The sequence below is a fragment of the Copadichromis virginalis genome, linkage group LG3, assembly GCF_057382275.1.
Source record: "Copadichromis virginalis isolate Kocher_CV1m ecotype Utaka linkage group LG3, C_Virginalis_male_GT1.1, whole genome shotgun sequence".
Classification (NCBI taxonomy): domain Eukaryota; kingdom Metazoa; phylum Chordata; class Actinopteri; order Cichliformes; family Cichlidae; genus Copadichromis; species Copadichromis virginalis.
This window is the reverse complement of record NC_140620.1, coordinates 34,200,908-34,216,953: the sequence shown is the minus strand read 5'-3', so window position 1 is coordinate 34,216,953 and position 16,046 is coordinate 34,200,908. Positions and strand designations below refer to the sequence as shown.

General features: G+C 43.4%; 1 protein-coding gene and 8 non-coding genes across 11 annotated transcripts in view; 7 read left to right on the top strand and 2 right to left on the bottom strand.

The window, feature by feature from the left end:
* LOC146714289 (actin-binding protein WASF3) overlaps nucleotides 1-16,046 on the bottom strand; it is a 65,504-nt gene that overhangs the window by 46,676 nt on the left and 2,782 nt on the right. The window lies entirely within an intron of this gene.
* Nucleotides 1,077-1,149, top strand: trnak-cuu (transfer RNA lysine (anticodon CUU)). The gene has a single exon. It is a non-coding gene; the product is annotated as a tRNA-Lys (tRNA).
* Nucleotides 1,559-1,631, top strand: trnak-cuu (transfer RNA lysine (anticodon CUU)). Its single transcript has one exon. It is a non-coding gene; the product is annotated as a tRNA-Lys (tRNA).
* On the top strand, nucleotides 2,890-2,962 carry trnak-cuu (transfer RNA lysine (anticodon CUU)). Its single transcript has one exon. It is a non-coding gene; the product is annotated as a tRNA-Lys (tRNA).
* On the top strand, nucleotides 3,372-3,444 carry trnak-cuu (transfer RNA lysine (anticodon CUU)). Its single transcript has one exon. It is a non-coding gene; the product is annotated as a tRNA-Lys (tRNA).
* trnak-cuu (transfer RNA lysine (anticodon CUU)) lies at nucleotides 4,703-4,775 on the top strand. Its single transcript has one exon. It is a non-coding gene; the product is annotated as a tRNA-Lys (tRNA).
* On the top strand, nucleotides 5,147-5,219 carry trnak-cuu (transfer RNA lysine (anticodon CUU)). The gene has a single exon. It is a non-coding gene; the product is annotated as a tRNA-Lys (tRNA).
* trnak-cuu (transfer RNA lysine (anticodon CUU)) lies at nucleotides 14,494-14,566 on the top strand. The gene has a single exon. It is a non-coding gene; the product is annotated as a tRNA-Lys (tRNA).
* Nucleotides 15,001-15,073, bottom strand: trnak-cuu (transfer RNA lysine (anticodon CUU)). The gene has a single exon. It is a non-coding gene; the product is annotated as a tRNA-Lys (tRNA).

The following is a 16,046-nucleotide window of genomic DNA, read 5'->3' as shown; positions in this document are numbered from 1 at the left end:
TTGTTGATCAATGGTCATGAGAATTTGCATAATTATGATTAAGGAACTGACCTCCCAGCCCACTGTTCCTTCAGTGGGCTGGTTTCAGTCATTATGCAAATTTACTGTTTAGGGGAAACCTGCAGTCAGCTGAGACTGAAGAAGTCACTTGGATGAGTGACGAAACATTTCTCCACTAAAAACGCTACGTCCAGATGAACAGAATCAATTTTTGGGATCTACTTACCTGGATGATTGAGCATGCATCAAGACACTATGAAGTCTTACTTATTGTAGAAGGTCTTACTCAGAAAGCAGTTCTTCCAGTTTGCAGAAGAGAAAGTTCCTTGGGAGGAATACTGATGAGAGGTGATTGTGGTTCAGGACTATCGACCTCCAGGAGCCTGAACTGTTAATACAAGGCAGCATAAATCCATATTTGCATGTTGTTTACACCAAATTCTGATCCTACCATCTGAATGTTGCAGCATAAAGCGAGACTCATCTAATTAGGAAAGGTTATTCCAATCTTCTGTCATGCAATTTTGATAAGCAAATGTGAAGTGTATCAGTTTCGTGCTTTTAGATGACAGGAGTGGCATCCAATGTGGTCTTCTGCTGCTGTAGCCCATCTGCTTCAAGGTTTGACAAGGTGTGCCTTCAGAGCTGGGTTCATTGTTCATGGTGTAGATTGAACTAGGTGCTGGAAACATCCCTCAGAGATTTGGGTCCATTTGGACATGACAGCATCTCACAGTTGCTGCAGATTTGTCAGCTCCACATCCATGAGGAGAATCTCCCGTTCCACCAGATCCCAAAGGTGCTGTGTTAGACTGAGATCTGGTGACTGTGGAGGCCACTTGAGTGCAGTGAACTCATTGTCATGGTCAAGAAACCAGTTTGAGATGATGTGAGCTTTGTGACATGGTGTGTTATCCTGCTGGAAGCAGCCATCAGAAGATGGTACACTGTGGTCATAAAGGGATGAACATGGTCAGCAACAATATCCAGGTAGGGGTTTAAACAATAGTTAACTTTAATTAAGTGGTACAGGGTGTGCGACGAAAATATCCCTCACACAGCCACTGCATGCAGAAGCCCGGCTAGCTCAGTCGGTAGAGCATGAGACTCTTAATCTCAGGGTCGTGGGTTCGAGCCCCACGTTGGGCGACATAGTTTTAGGTCAGAAATTACGAGGTTGCTCTCAGGTAAGAGTCTAACAACCCACGTGTACTGTTAGGTGAGCTCCAATCTAGTTGATCAATGGCAATGATAATTTGCATATTAACGATCAAGGAACTCACAGTCCGTTGTTCATTCAGTGGGCTGGTTTCAATCATTATGCAAATGTACTGTTACTAAGATTGGGGAAACCTGCAGTCGAAAGACGAAAGGATTTTCCCACTGAAAACGCTACGTCCAGATGAACAGAATCAACCTTTTGGGATCTACTTACCTGGATGATTGAGCATGCATCAAGACACTATGAAGTCTGACTTATTGTAGAAGGTCTTGCTTAGAAAGCAGTTCTTCCAGTTTGCAGAAGAGAAAGTTCCTTGGGAGGGCCACCCCAACACAAGCCTGGCTAGCTCAGTCGGTAGAGCATGAGACTCTTAATCTCAGGGTCGTGGGTTCGAGCCCCACGTTGGGCGATGCAGTTTTGGGTCAGAACTTAATATGACATTGCTCTCAGGTAAGAGTCCAACAGCCCCAGTGGGTTGAGAGGTCAGTTTCTATCTAGTTGATCAAATCTTACAATGCTGTGATTGCAGCCATTCCCCAACTCTCTGTGAATGGTACTCATGGCCATTGATCAGTGGGTTTTAGTCAGTGGTTGTTGATCAATGGTCATGAGAATTTGCATAATTATGATTAAGGAACTGACCTCCCAGCCCACTGTTCCTTCAGTGGGCTGGTTTCAGTCATTATGCAAATTTACTGTTTAGGGGAAACCTGCAGTCAGCTGAGACTGAAGAAGTCACTTGGATGAGTGACGAAACATTTCTCCACTAAAAACGCTACGTCCAGATGAACAGAATCAATTTTTGGGATCTACTTACCTGGATGATTGAGCATGCATCAAGACACTATGAAGTCTTACTTATTGTAGAAGGTCTTACTCAGAAAGCAGTTCTTCCAGTTTGCAGAAGAGAAAGTTCCTTGGGAGGAATACTGATGAGAGGTGATTGTGGTTCAGGACTATCGACCTCCAGGAGCCTGAACTGTTAATACAAGGCAGCATAAATCCATATTTGCATGTTGTTTACACCAAATTCTGATCCTACCATCTGAATGTTGCAGCATAAAGCGAGACTCATCTAATTAGGAAAGGTTATTCCAATCTTCTGTCATGCAATTTTGATAAGCAAATGTGAAGTGTATCAGTTTCGTGCTTTTAGATGACAGGAGTGGCATCCAATGTGGTCTTCTGCTGCTGTAGCCCATCTGCTTCAAGGTTTGACAAGGTGTGCCTTCAGAGCTGGGTTCATTGTTCATGGTGTAGATTGAACTAGGTGCTGGAAACATCCCTCAGAGATTTGGGTCCATTTGGACATGACAGCATCTCACAGTTGCTGCAGATTTGTCAGCTCCACATCCATGAGGAGAATCTCCCGTTCCACCAGATCCCAAAGGTGCTGTGTTAGACTGAGATCTGGTGACTGTGGAGGCCACTTGAGTGCAGTGAACTCATTGTCATGGTCAAGAAACCAGTTTGAGATGATGTGAGCTTTGTGACATGGTGTGTTATCCTGCTGGAAGCAGCCATCAGAAGATGGTACACTGTGGTCATAAAGGGATGAACATGGTCAGCAACAATATCCAGGTAGGGGTTTAAACAATAGTTAACTTTAATTAAGTGGTACAGGGTGTGCGACGAAAATATCCCTCACACAGCCACTGCATGCAGAAGCCCGGCTAGCTCAGTCGGTAGAGCATGAGACTCTTAATCTCAGGGTCGTGGGTTCGAGCCCCACGTTGGGCGACATAGTTTTAGGTCAGAAATTACGAGGTTGCTCTCAGGTAAGAGTCTAACAACCCACGTGTACTGTTAGGTGAGCTCCAATCTAGTTGATCAATGGCAATGATAATTTGCATATTAACGATCAAGGAACTCACAGTCCGTTGTTCATTCAGTGGGCTGGTTTCAATCATTATGCAAATGTACTGTTACTAAGATTGGGGAAACCTGCAGTCGAAAGACGAAAGGATTTTCCCACTGAAAACGCTACGTCCAGATGAACAGAATCAACCTTTTGGGATCTACTTACCTGGATGATTGAGCATGCATCAAGACACTATGAAGTCTGACTTATTGTAGAAGGTCTTGCTTAGAAAGCAGTTCTTCCAGTTTGCAGAAGAGAAAGTTCCTTGGGAGGGCCACCCCAACACAAGCCTGGCTAGCTCAGTCGGTAGAGCATGAGACTCTTAATCTCAGGGTCGTGGGTTCGAGCCCCACGTTGGGCGATGCAGTTTTGGGTCAGAACTTAATATGACATTGCTCTCAGGTAAGAGTCCAACAGCCCCAGTGGGTTGAGAGGTCAGTTTCTATCTAGTTGATCAAATCTTACAATGCTGTGATTGCAGCCATTCCCCAACTCTCTGTGAATGGTACTCATGGCCATTGATCAGTGGGTTTTAGTCAGTGGTTGTTGATCAATGGTCATGAGAATTTGCATAATTATGATTAAGGAACTGACCTCCCAGCCCACTGTTCCTTCAGTGGGCTGGTTTCAGTCATTATGCAAATTTACTGTTTAGGGGAAACCTGCAGTCAGCTGAGACTGAAGAAGTCACTTGGATGAGTGACGAAACATTTCTCCACTAAAAACGCTACGTCCAGATGAACAGAATCAATTTTTGGGATCTACTTACCTGGATGATTGAGCATGCATCAAGACACTATGAAGTCTTACTTATTGTAGAAGGTCTTACTCAGAAAGCAGTTCTTCCAGTTTGCAGAAGAGAAAGTTCCTTGGGAGGAATACTGATGAGAGGTGATTGTGGTTCAGGACTATCGACCTCCAGGAGCCTGAACTGTTAATACAAGGCAGCATAAATCCATATTTGCATGTTGTTTACACCAAATTCTGATCCTACCATCTGAATGTTGCAGCATAAAGCGAGACTCATCTAATTAGGAAAGGTTATTCCAATCTTCTGTCATGCAATTTTGATAAGCAAATGTGAAGTGTATCAGTTTCGTGCTTTTAGATGACAGGAGTGGCATCCAATGTGGTCTTCTGCTGCTGTAGCCCATCTGCTTCAAGGTTTGACAAGGTGTGCCTTCAGAGCTGGGTTCATTGTTCATGGTGTAGATTGAACTAGGTGCTGGAAACATCCCTCAGAGATTTGGGTCCATTTGGACATGACAGCATCTCACAGTTGCTGCAGATTTGTCAGCTCCACATCCATGAGGAGAATCTCCCGTTCCACCAGATCCCAAAGGTGCTGTGTTAGACTGAGATCTGGTGACTGTGGAGGCCACTTGAGTGCAGTGAACTCATTGTCATGGTCAAGAAACCAGTTTGAGATGATGTGAGCTTTGTGACATGGTGTGTTATCCTGCTGGAAGCAGCCATCAGAAGATGGTACACTGTGGTCATAAAGGGATGAACATGGTCAGCAACAATATCCAGGTAGGGGTTTAAACAATAGTTAACTTTAATTAAGTGGTACAGGGTGTGCGACGAAAATATCCCTCACACAGCCACTGCATGCAGAAGCCCGGCTAGCTCAGTCGGTAGAGCATGAGACTCTTAATCTCAGGGTCGTGGGTTCGAGCCCCACGTTGGGTGACATAGTTTTAGGTCAGAAATTACGAGGTTGCTCTCAGGTAAGAGTCTAACAACCCACGTGTACTGTTAGGTGAGCTCCAATCTAGTTGATCAATGGCAATGATAATTTGCATATTAACGATCAAGGAACTCACAGTCCGTTGTTCATTCAGTGGGCTGGTTTCAATCATTATGCAAATGTACTGTTACTAAGATTGGGGAAACCTGCAGTCGAAAGACGAAAGGATTTTCCCACTGAAAACGCTACGTCCAGATGAACAGAATCAACCTTTTGGGATCTACTTACCTGGATGATTGAGGATGCATCAAGACACTATGAAGTCTGACTTATTGTAGAAGGTCTTACTCAGAAAGATTGAATGCCAATACAAGCCCGGCTAGCTCAGTCGGTAGAGCATGAGACTCTTAATCTCAGGGTCGTGGGTTCGAGCCCCATGTTGGGCAATGAATTTATGAGGTTTCTCTCAGGTGAGATTATAACAACCCACATGGGCTGAGAGGTCAGTTGGCAATGCGGTCTTGGTTCAAGGATGACACATGATGTGCGTGAATTCCTGTCAGCTTGTTGCATTCTTTCAATTCTCCTCTGCATTCTCGCTTGAACAATAACTTTTAACCCACTGGATGTTTTCTCCTTTTCAGACTTTCAGACTCATGATGACTGTGTGAGAAATCCCAGCAGACTAGCAGTTTGTGAATTACTCAGACCGACAACCATCCCACACTCAAAGTCACTTAAATCACCTTTCCTCCTCACTCTGACGCTCAGTTTGGCCTTGAGTAGGCTGTCCTGATCATATCTACATGCCTTAAAGCAGTGCCATGTGATACGGCTCATTATTCAAGTTACCAAACAGGCGAATGGGTGTAGCTAATGAAGTGACCAAAACCTTGAACCTTGAATTCAGGGTTTAAGCACAAGTGACAGAAATTTTACAAAACTATTGCTTATTCACATTTAAAACAGTAAAGAGACCCATTATGTATAAAATCCATAGAGAAAGATATGTTGATGAACAGATGAACAATTTGTAAAACATGCCTTGAGTTCTTCTTATGGAGTTTGACCAATCAGAAATCTGAAATATTCCTGGAGCCACACGAAAACATCATAAACAACTCATTTTTCATGACTAAGATCATTTAACGTCTTTTTTCTGGATGAAGAAACATGCAGCTCTTCAGAACCTTGTGGAGCCAAGAAGCAAACACTAATATCTGTGTAATGTTAACAGCTAGGCTTGTACAGCCAAGCCTGATTGACAGTCTGGGAGCGCACAGCTATGACAACAGCAAAGCGAGCCAACACAGTGAAACAGAGCTAATGTTTTATTCTGAGTCAGGATTACTCTGGTTTTTGCTCTGCAGGCCTGGGAAGCTCTCAGTTTGGTGGAACGCCAAATGTCAGCTAACAAAAGGCATCCGCGAGTACGAAGCAGAACAAAGCACTAAATAATAAAACATTTACAAAACTATGTACAAACAAAATTAGTGGGACGAGTGTTGTATGAAAATCACGTGATAAAAGGCAGGCTCGATGCAAAGAAAAGAGCAGAAAAGTGTTTGTTTCTTATGTTGCATGAACCACACTGAATGTTAACAGCAGCGATGTCAGTTACAGCTTCATTTCTACCACCCCCAACCCCCAGCACGCTGACTCTTGCTTCCTTTCTCCTCCCCTCTTCCCTCATCCTTTAACTAACTGTATCCCTTACGCCCTCCCCCCCGCTCAGGCTCAGCTCTCTTTGATGTCTGCATTTGTTGATGCTCTTGGATGAGGAGCAATTCTGCAAAAACGATGTCAATTACAGCAGTAGCACACATGCACACCTTTTTTTTGCGCTAATCCTCACTAAAAACAAATAATGCAAAAGAGAGAAGAAGAGACGGGCGATTTAACGCTCTCTTTTTACTTCCTCTCCTTTTTTTTGCCCCCCTCCTTCTGTGAGAAGAACCAGCAGACTCTGTGGAGTTGTTGTCATGGTTTCTTGGGAAGCGTTTTCATTTTTTGGCGATCAGAGCAGGGCTGCGAGAGACAGAAGAGAGTTTACACCGAGGCGATCGAGTTTTGCGAGGGATCTCAGTCACTTCATTGTTTCCAGTGTCTGTGTGTGTGCCTACAGTACCTCTTAAGTGAGGTTGAATGCAGATGAGCTGTTATGAAACAGCTACTTTAAAGACAAAACATATCAGATAAACACCAAGTGCACACACTCCTGACTGTCCAGCAGCATTTGCAATAACATTCAGAATCAGGGTTCTGGCTCCGTTTCCTAAATTCATCATCCTTTTTTGCCACATGGATCATTTAAACAAAGAGACCATTTATGGTCAAATTGCTGGTCTGGATTTGAAAGATAAAGCTGAATCAATCCTAATATCCAGTCCTATTTATAACTGGTGAGCGGGCTGTGCACCCGGTTACTGCTCTCTCGCCCCTCTTCACAAACATGGCTGTGGAGGCCAACTGTGCAGTTTCTAAAGTGTGCAAATGCTCTGCCTTTTTACTCAGACTATAGATAAAAGATAAATGTATCCACTGTGATGAACATATTTTAAAGCCTTAATCTTTAAATTCTTCATGGACACATTTACATTTTATTTATTGTTTACTCTATTTAATTTGTAAAATATGTGTACACACACACACACACACACGCACACACACACACACACACACGTAGAAAAATATTTAGTATACACATCCAGAAATGCATATACTATTATATATTGTACATATATTTATTAGTTTCAGATGTAGCCATTCTTGTATTTTGCTTGTTTACATTATTGTATTTTGCACAACTCTGTTGCTTGTGAAGCTCGCACACAAGAATTTCACTCACATGTGCTGTACCAATGTACCTGCACATGTGATGTGACAATAAAAGTGATTTGATTTGATTTGATTACATTCTTCAAGAGGGCGGAGCAGGCAGTTGTCAGCTAACACTAGCTAGCCTGGTAAGGCCTCAGGCACACAAGCCTAGGGACTGGAGGTTGGCAGGGAGAAAATGTGTGTTCCCTGAGCGGTTGGACAGTGGTTGCTGGCAGTTGCTAGGTTATTTAGATGCAACACCAAAAACCTCCCTGTGATTGCTTTGGTCACTGCCGCGGTTGTTTGCATGGAAGACGCCTCCTTGTCTGCGAGCACTCGCTAACTGCATGCCAAAATATGCAGACTGGGCAAGCTTTAGCTAATATTCACACACTGGTGTGTGCTCCTGTTGAGCAGTGTGTGAGTGTTACACAGAAAGCACTTAGGCAAGGAAAAAAGTGAATGGGAGAACGAGGCTTGTAGTACAAAGTGCTTTAAGTGCTCAAGCAGATGCAGTGCATTTACAGCCCTTTTCCCTACTGATTGGTGGTTACCACTAACAGGTCTCTAGGCGTGTGTGACTGCGTGACCGGGTCTTTAGTAATCAAATTCCATAGCGACCTCCAACCAATTGCCAACCAGTCTCTAGGCCTCAGTGACCTTGGGGAAAAGGGTAGTGCTTAACCGACACAACCCATACACCACAGCAGACACAGGTGTGGTGCATGAGGTAATGAACACTGCCTCAGTCTCTTGAGATTAGTGATCAGAAGAGGTTATAGAACCAAAAGCAAAACCAAAAACAAAAGCAAGCACCTATGCTAAGTAGATTACAGGCACAAAGCTTGTTAGATAACAAAAAAGCTACCGAGCAGCCTCGAGCTAAATCACACAGAAGTATGAAACAGAGAGAGGAGTGCTGCTTACACTACAGCTTTACTCATGCTCGCTGATCCCCAGCACAGCCGATCCCTGAAGTCCAGTTTGTATCTGGTGTGATTGCTGCACGTGGGTTGGGGTGTGGAGTCGGTAGCATTTGTACATGTTACAAATGTAGTGTGGTCACTAACCTTGCCCAAGCACGGACCTCAAAAACGTTCTTAACCGCACAATTTCTAAATAATTAACGTTTCTGTGCTCCGCCAGAGCGCTTCTTTAGAAACATGCGTGTGCATTAAAGACGAGGAGAGTGCGCGTGACAGGAAGGAGCTGAGATGCTGAAGCGAGATGGAGCGTGCATCGGAGACGGAGAGGAGGAGGGGCCAACTGTGCTCGGGCACGGTGTGAGGTAACCAGGCCTAGTATGAATTAACTATAAATCATTGAAGCTCTCACAGCAAATGATTGGTGTTGGAGCTGGATAGCAGAACTAGGACACCGCTGCAATCGGTGACAGCTGAAGGTGAGACAGAGGAGGAGAAGTGAGGATGGAATCAGCAACACATGAGGGGGAAGAGCGCAATGACCACAGCTGTAACAGCTTTCCTCACGGAGTCCTGCAGGGACTGCTTTAAAACTCCGTGGGGTGCATTAAGGAACTACCTGATTAACCCCTTAATAAATATAGAGAACAGTTATTCCAAAGATATGGCCACAGAATAGCAGATGCCAGTCGCTTCAGACACACAATCATTTTCCATGCCCTCTTTTATCCTCCACTAATGTGGTTAGTAAACAGGTCAGCCACAGAATGAATGCAGTGAGCGCAGTGTTTCTGAGCTGCATTCAGTCCACCACTCTGTGTGTGTGTGTTGTGAAAACTCCCCTCGCACCCCTCTGCGACCCTCACAATTAAATGTGCCGACCTCAGCGCAATTGCAACAAGTCATCCAGCAGAACCGTGTGACCTGACACTGTCACACTTACAGCACACAGGCAAACTGGGCCTCCTGGTGCAGGGTTGGTGGGCGGTGAGCCCCGGATACTGGGACGAAGGCGAGGGGAGACGGGTCACATTAAAGCTGTGGATGTGATGCCTCACAGTGTCCCAGTTTCACTGCTCCCAGTTCAAAAATTGGGGAGGTGGAACGCGGCGAGCTCAGGCGAGAAAATCTGCTGGTTCCAGCTCTCTGACTCCTAAAGCTGAGGAGCTACATGCTAACAGTAGAAACATCAGAAAATCAGAATCTCTGGTTTAATTTGTATCATTTTTGCTGCGCTGGACGTTTTTGTGCTTGATTATGTAATTTACTCAAGGAAAAATAAGGCCTTTTTTTAGTTTTATCCATTTGTGTCACTTTAACTGTTGGATCTCATTTTGTGTTGTAAAAAAAAAAATGAAATTTTTGTCCTTAAAACGCACTTTTCAATTCAATTCAGTTTTATTTATTTTTAAAGACAATAATACAATGCAAGTGAATAAGATATACTTACTTCCTGACAGTGTTTGACCTCAGCACTGCGTTCCATGCTACTCAGCACTCATCATTTTTGAAAGACTCCTCATTTAAATAACTTTCTCCACCACAGCTGAAGCATATTTTGTGCTCATGACATTTTGGTAAAACTATATTTTTCCCCATTTCTGTTACTCTTCGCTTCTAAAAAATGAAATTGCTTTACAGTTACTAGGCCTAGTCTAAAGATCATTAGAGACAGCATATCTCGCCTTTTAAAATACTAACAGAATATTTTTAAATTAGCAGAACTGAAAGAAATCCCCTTTGTTTTGATAAATTTCCAATTAACTACCCAACAGTTACAGTTATGTCATTACAAAGGCTCTTTAATTATCTGCACAATGGGTGGAGAGAAAAGAAAAAACCTTCAAACGTGGCTTTTATTCCTGTGTACACGCACTGCTATCAGCTGATTTAAGCTAGCTGTGCAGGAAGGGAGGAGGAAAAGGGTGAAGTGGTGGGGTGGGTGATTTTGTCATTTTTAATGCATGAAAGCACAAGAGCGTGACAGTAAACTGCGTCGTGGACATATTTATAGCACTTCCACAACAACTTTGGCTGTTTGCAGGCATCCGTGCATGCAGACAGCATGCTAAAGCAAAGCTAGCGAAGACCTTAGAGGTGAGTGACCCTGGCCCAGCAGCCTGTCAGCAGTGCTGAACGGTCAGGCTCAGGGCTTCTATTTCACAACGCCCCGTCGTTTTCTTCTACTGCAGAGCTGCAGTGTTACAGACGACGTGGAATTTGTTAAAAGCTGAAGGGTTCATCATTCTCATTATTGCACTGCACATGTAACAAGTACTTCCACTGACAAACTGCTCTTTCCTTAACGATGTGTGACACGCTCACAGCTGAATGTTCTGCTCTAATGTGGCGATGAAGGCGTTCATGCAAAAAAACCCGTCTAAGTTCAAAGTCAGAGCTGCAACACAGCAGACCATCCATCCCACACAGATTTGCTTTTTCTGGCCAAGTGAAACGCTGCTGCACAGCAGAGCACCGTCAGACTCACAGGAAGCGGGGAATTGAGTGCAATCCAAGCTGTCTGTCGAGCAACAGTGTGCAAGCCTCAGCCCACAGAAAGCTTCACTTTACAACATTACATTTTCCACTTTTTGATTAACTCTGGCAGAAAACACCTCAGACACGCAGAGCTGCAGAACACGGGCCTCCTCTGAAAGGCGACATGTTGTCACGACATATTCGATGAAAAATGACTCGTATGGAATAACAGAAAACTCAATAATTGGAGGTTTTCAAATTTACAGATGTAAGTAATTAAGTAAGTGTGTTACTTGGTTTAGTAGATGCAGAAAACAGTGATTTCATAAAGTATTAGATCAAGTAAATTTGTAAAATCTTACATTGTAAAAAAGTAGGAAGAAAATACTTGAATTATAAGGTCAAGCACCCACCATGTCGCCATGGTGACTGCTCCCATCTTTTAAACAACAAGAGACAACAAATTTATTAAAGCAATGATGTCCTGTGATACAAGTACACGCTCACTGCTTTCATAGGAGATAAGGAGGTAAGATAATCAAATGCACTTGATTAAATGATCATCAGCAAATGTGAGCGCCGCTGTAGCACAAGTTTTGGTGGTTTGGAGCATTCAGGTGTGCGTTACCACAATAAACAATCCTACCAGGAGCGCACGTCCCAGCACATTCACCCAAAATTCAGACTATGCAATATTCAGAGAAACTGCAAACAACCGAATTCAATTTTAGCTTTTATTTATATAGCATCAAAAGACAACAGTTAAAAGTAAAGACCCTATAACAGAGAGAAACCCTCAATAATCAAACAACCCAAGGGCAACATCTCACACTCTAAAACTGGGTCATGCAACAGGACAACGATCCCAGCAGATCTACAACAGAATGACTGAAAAAGAAAACATTTCAAGGTGTTGCAACGATCCAGACCACAACCTGTTTAAAACCTTCAGAGAGCCGTGCATAAATGAATGCAGTGGCTCTTCCCACTGAGAACAGAAGCACTCAGGTCCTGACGACCGGGTGAGAAAACAATATCACATTCTGCAGATTCTGAGGGAAAACACGGCCTGGAAACGCATCCAGCTGAGAGAGACAAAAAGTAAATATTTCCTGCCAACAATCTGAAATAATTTCCCTAAAGAACGGTGCACCAGAAGTAAGTTAATAATAAATGGACTCTGACAGTGCAGCCAGCAGGAGAAATCAAGTAAGAAACGGGGAATGTGAGGTTTGTACACACAGAAAACAGCAGAAAGATATAAAGAACAACATCTATAACATGCAAATCAACTAAAAAATTTACTTTCAACCACTTTAGGCTTGGTACATATTCGACATGCAGTCACTGATCCATCCATCTTCTTCTGCTTACTCAATTCCAGTTGGAGCCTATCCCGGCTATTATAGCGTGAGAGGTGGGGTGCACGAGGACAGGTCACACTCATATTCACCCTACTAGCGCCTACTTAACTAGACTCGACTCTGTTTTGATCATTTTCCATTACAACTGAGTACCACCTCAATGTGGGTAGGGTTGTTATAGCAACGCAGTCTAAAGGCCCTTTTCCATTAGTACCTACTCTTATTGGCTCGCCACTGATCGCCACGAATCGACTCGGATCAACTGGTTTTCCATTATAATCCAGTACTACCTAACGTGCGTGATCGCCATTGTAGCAATGCGTCCAAGCGTCCTGCGCCGTAATTAATATGCAACACTAACGCTACAAAAAGTGGACGTTGAGGCAAAAATATACCTGCTGCTCGGTCTGTGGCTTTTCATTAGACTCGGGGATCAGGGTGTTGGTTTTTGTAGCCATATTTCTCATTGCTGGGTTTCAACAATGGTGGTTTTAACTTTTATGAACGAGATGGTCTCATGACTCATCGAGTGACGCTACTTACCAGCTAATCAGTGGGATGCAGTCTGACGATGGCACATTTTAGTAGCTGCTCGGATCGCTTGGAAACCCGGGCAAGCAGGCACTAAAAAAGTACCTGGTACCAGGTACTACAACCTAATGGAAAACACTGCTTTCTTTTAAGTTGCCAAGTGAATATTTAAAAAACATATTTGAGCAGAGCTCTGTTTATGTTTTAAGACAAAAATAAGACACTCATGAGAAGTAAATGGGGCAGTGGCTCTAAGCGAATATGATACAACCACCTTTAAGTAAGAACAGAGCATGGAAAATTCACGACAGACAGATCCTATTCAGCATGTCAGATGGTTATTCAAACAACAAAAAAGCCCAAGAGTCCACCTCTAAGCGGCCACATCACTCAGCGTGAGTGCACCCTGAAGAGCCTGCTGTGTATCTTCAGAAGTAATTCAAACCATTAACCACAACTGAACACGTGTTGGAGGGAAAATCCGAGGAAGGCAGAGATCTGTTGCAATAATACAATAAAATCCCCACTTCCTGTCACCTGGAAATGTTTAAAGCTGACCAGCTCTGGTTCAGAGGCAGAGAAACAGGCTGGAGGTTCAATACCAGAACAGGCCCCTCAGGGAGGAAAGAACAGCAAATGCATGTCTGGAAAATGAATAATGTGCCTTCTACTGGAGAAAAAAAGAGGATCCCCTGAACGGCTGACTCCTGAAATACAGATTTTGGTGAAAACACGGCACTTCCTGATGGAATCCTAATCATCCTCTGAGGCAAACGTGGGAGACTGAGGGTTAAATCTCTCACAAAGTCAGAAAAAAAACACGCACAACTCATCTAAGATGGAAGGCTGTTTCCGGCTGGAAGCTACCCATTTATTTCTGCAGGGATGAAACTGAGAGTTCAAGCATCAACATCACTGAATCAGAGCTAATAAGCACTCATATGTGACTTTTAGACAACAACCTTCATTTGAATCTAGGGGGCCGTGAGGTCTCTAAAAGACCAGAAACTCAGAGGAGTGAGGCACAAACAAAGGGCTGAAGCTATATTTGATCCTTGTTCTGAAAAGAACGCTCATAAACAGGCCTGGTGCTGAACATAAACACAGCCTTCATCGCAAAGCGTGGATAAAGGACGAGTCGAACTAACTTGTTTCTTTTATGAGATTAAAGGAAAGATGTGTTCCAGTAATTTTACTGTGTGTGTTATTCTGCTGGTCACATGCTGGAACACGGTCAGGAACAACACTCAGGAAGGCTGTGGTGTTTAAAGGATCCATGACACCACCATCATCCTGAACCATACAGGGCAGGATGGAGCCGTGCTTTCATGTTGTTTCATGCCAAATTCAGACTCTATCTTCCAAAAGCTGCAGTGGAAATCGAGACTCAGAGATTTTGGTAAATATTGACATGATTCAGGATTCATGACGAGAATCTCCTGTTCAGTCTCCCGCTTTATTGGATTGAGGTTTGGTGACCGTGGAGGCCATTTAAGTATAGTGAACCAGTCTGAGGTGATTTGGGCTCTGGGCCATGGTGTGTTATCCTGCTGGACAATATTCAAGTAGCCAGTGGTGTTTCGAAAACTCATCCAGCGGTGCAAGCCCGGCTAGCTCAGTCAGTAGAGCATGAGACTCTTAATCTCAGGGTCGTGGGTTCGAGCCCCACGTTGGGCGTTAGTGTTTTAGGACTTTACGGTCTAGTACAGATAATTGCTATAAAGTCTGCCTAATTGTGAAAGCTGTTAGTCAGAATGTATTAATCTGCACACTGTGTAATCCACAGTTCATCCAGTGTGCAGATTAATACATTAATACAAGCTGGTGGCTTAGTGGTAAATGACTGGTACTTGATAGGAGCTCTTGCAATGACTTCTTACCACTAGCCTCACTCACACACACAAGCTTTATTAACCAAAAGTTCACATTCAGAGGATTCATTGACTGTCAAGAATTTGTCAACATGCAGACTACAGAATCTGAGGATTCAACCAAAAACCTTCACAATTAGGAGACAACCTCCACACCAAGATTCAGTATGATGCCCAAAGCTTGTTTTTCAGCAGCTTACATGACAGTAAACTGATGTAAGTTCTGTCTTAAAAGAGAATCGCCCAACGTGGGGCTCGAACCCACGACCCTGAGATTAAGAGTCTCATGCTCTACCGACTGAGCTAGCCGGGCTTACACAACCTAAACCACTTTCATTTCCAGGGGTACAACATACCATATAAGCAGGTCATCATCTTGACCACATCGACATGAATAGATGCATCAATTTACTGCCAGGAGGCTGATTAGATATTTGAATCACTGCAGGAATTTTAATTCATTACTCAAGAGAAGAAAATGCAAGTCTGGCTCAGTTCCCATGTAAAAAAAAGAAAGAAAACAAAGGTTCTAACACACCAAAGTTCTAAGAATGACAAAATAATTAGTGGATCTACAAACAAATAAATAGTACAAAACACTGTGTAAGGATGGGCGGATGGATTTTTGCTAGATAAGCTCAACAAGTCTTAATGGATGTTGCTAAGTAATAGGCTAATAAGTAATAGCACCATAATGCATTAAGTAAAAACACTTAGGAAATAACTTCCTCAAAACAGACCTTAGTTTAGTGCCTGTACACATTAATAATGTATTTTCACAAGTGTTGTCTAATTGGCTGTAGTCAGGGCATCAGTAACTGTAAGTGGACTAAAAATACCTTTGGGGGAAAGGGGGGATTATGCATGTAAAAAGCCCTTGAAAACCAGAAAACTAGCCTTTGTGGCCACAGCAGAGCGCATGCCTTTGTCACCCAGCACAGCATCGCCCCTCCTTTGTCTTTGCTTCAAGCCCTGAAGTAACTCTGTGTACGAGTGTACGAATGTGTTTATGTGTGTACAGTTAGGCATCTGTGTGTGTGTGTTGTGCTGTGTGTCCCCTGTTGGAGCGTTTATGCTTATTTAGTGCTCACCGCTCTTCGCCCTTATTCCTCGATGATTCGCTTATGTAAGAAATCAGCGCAAGCCTCTCTGAGCACCGTCTCCAATGAATACAGCAGCTACACAAACGCACATAAAAGAAGCCTATTATCTAATCACTGTTCACCCAGGCTGGAGTCTAGACTTGAAAGGATTCACAGAACTGGACTCAGTACATTAGTTCATAA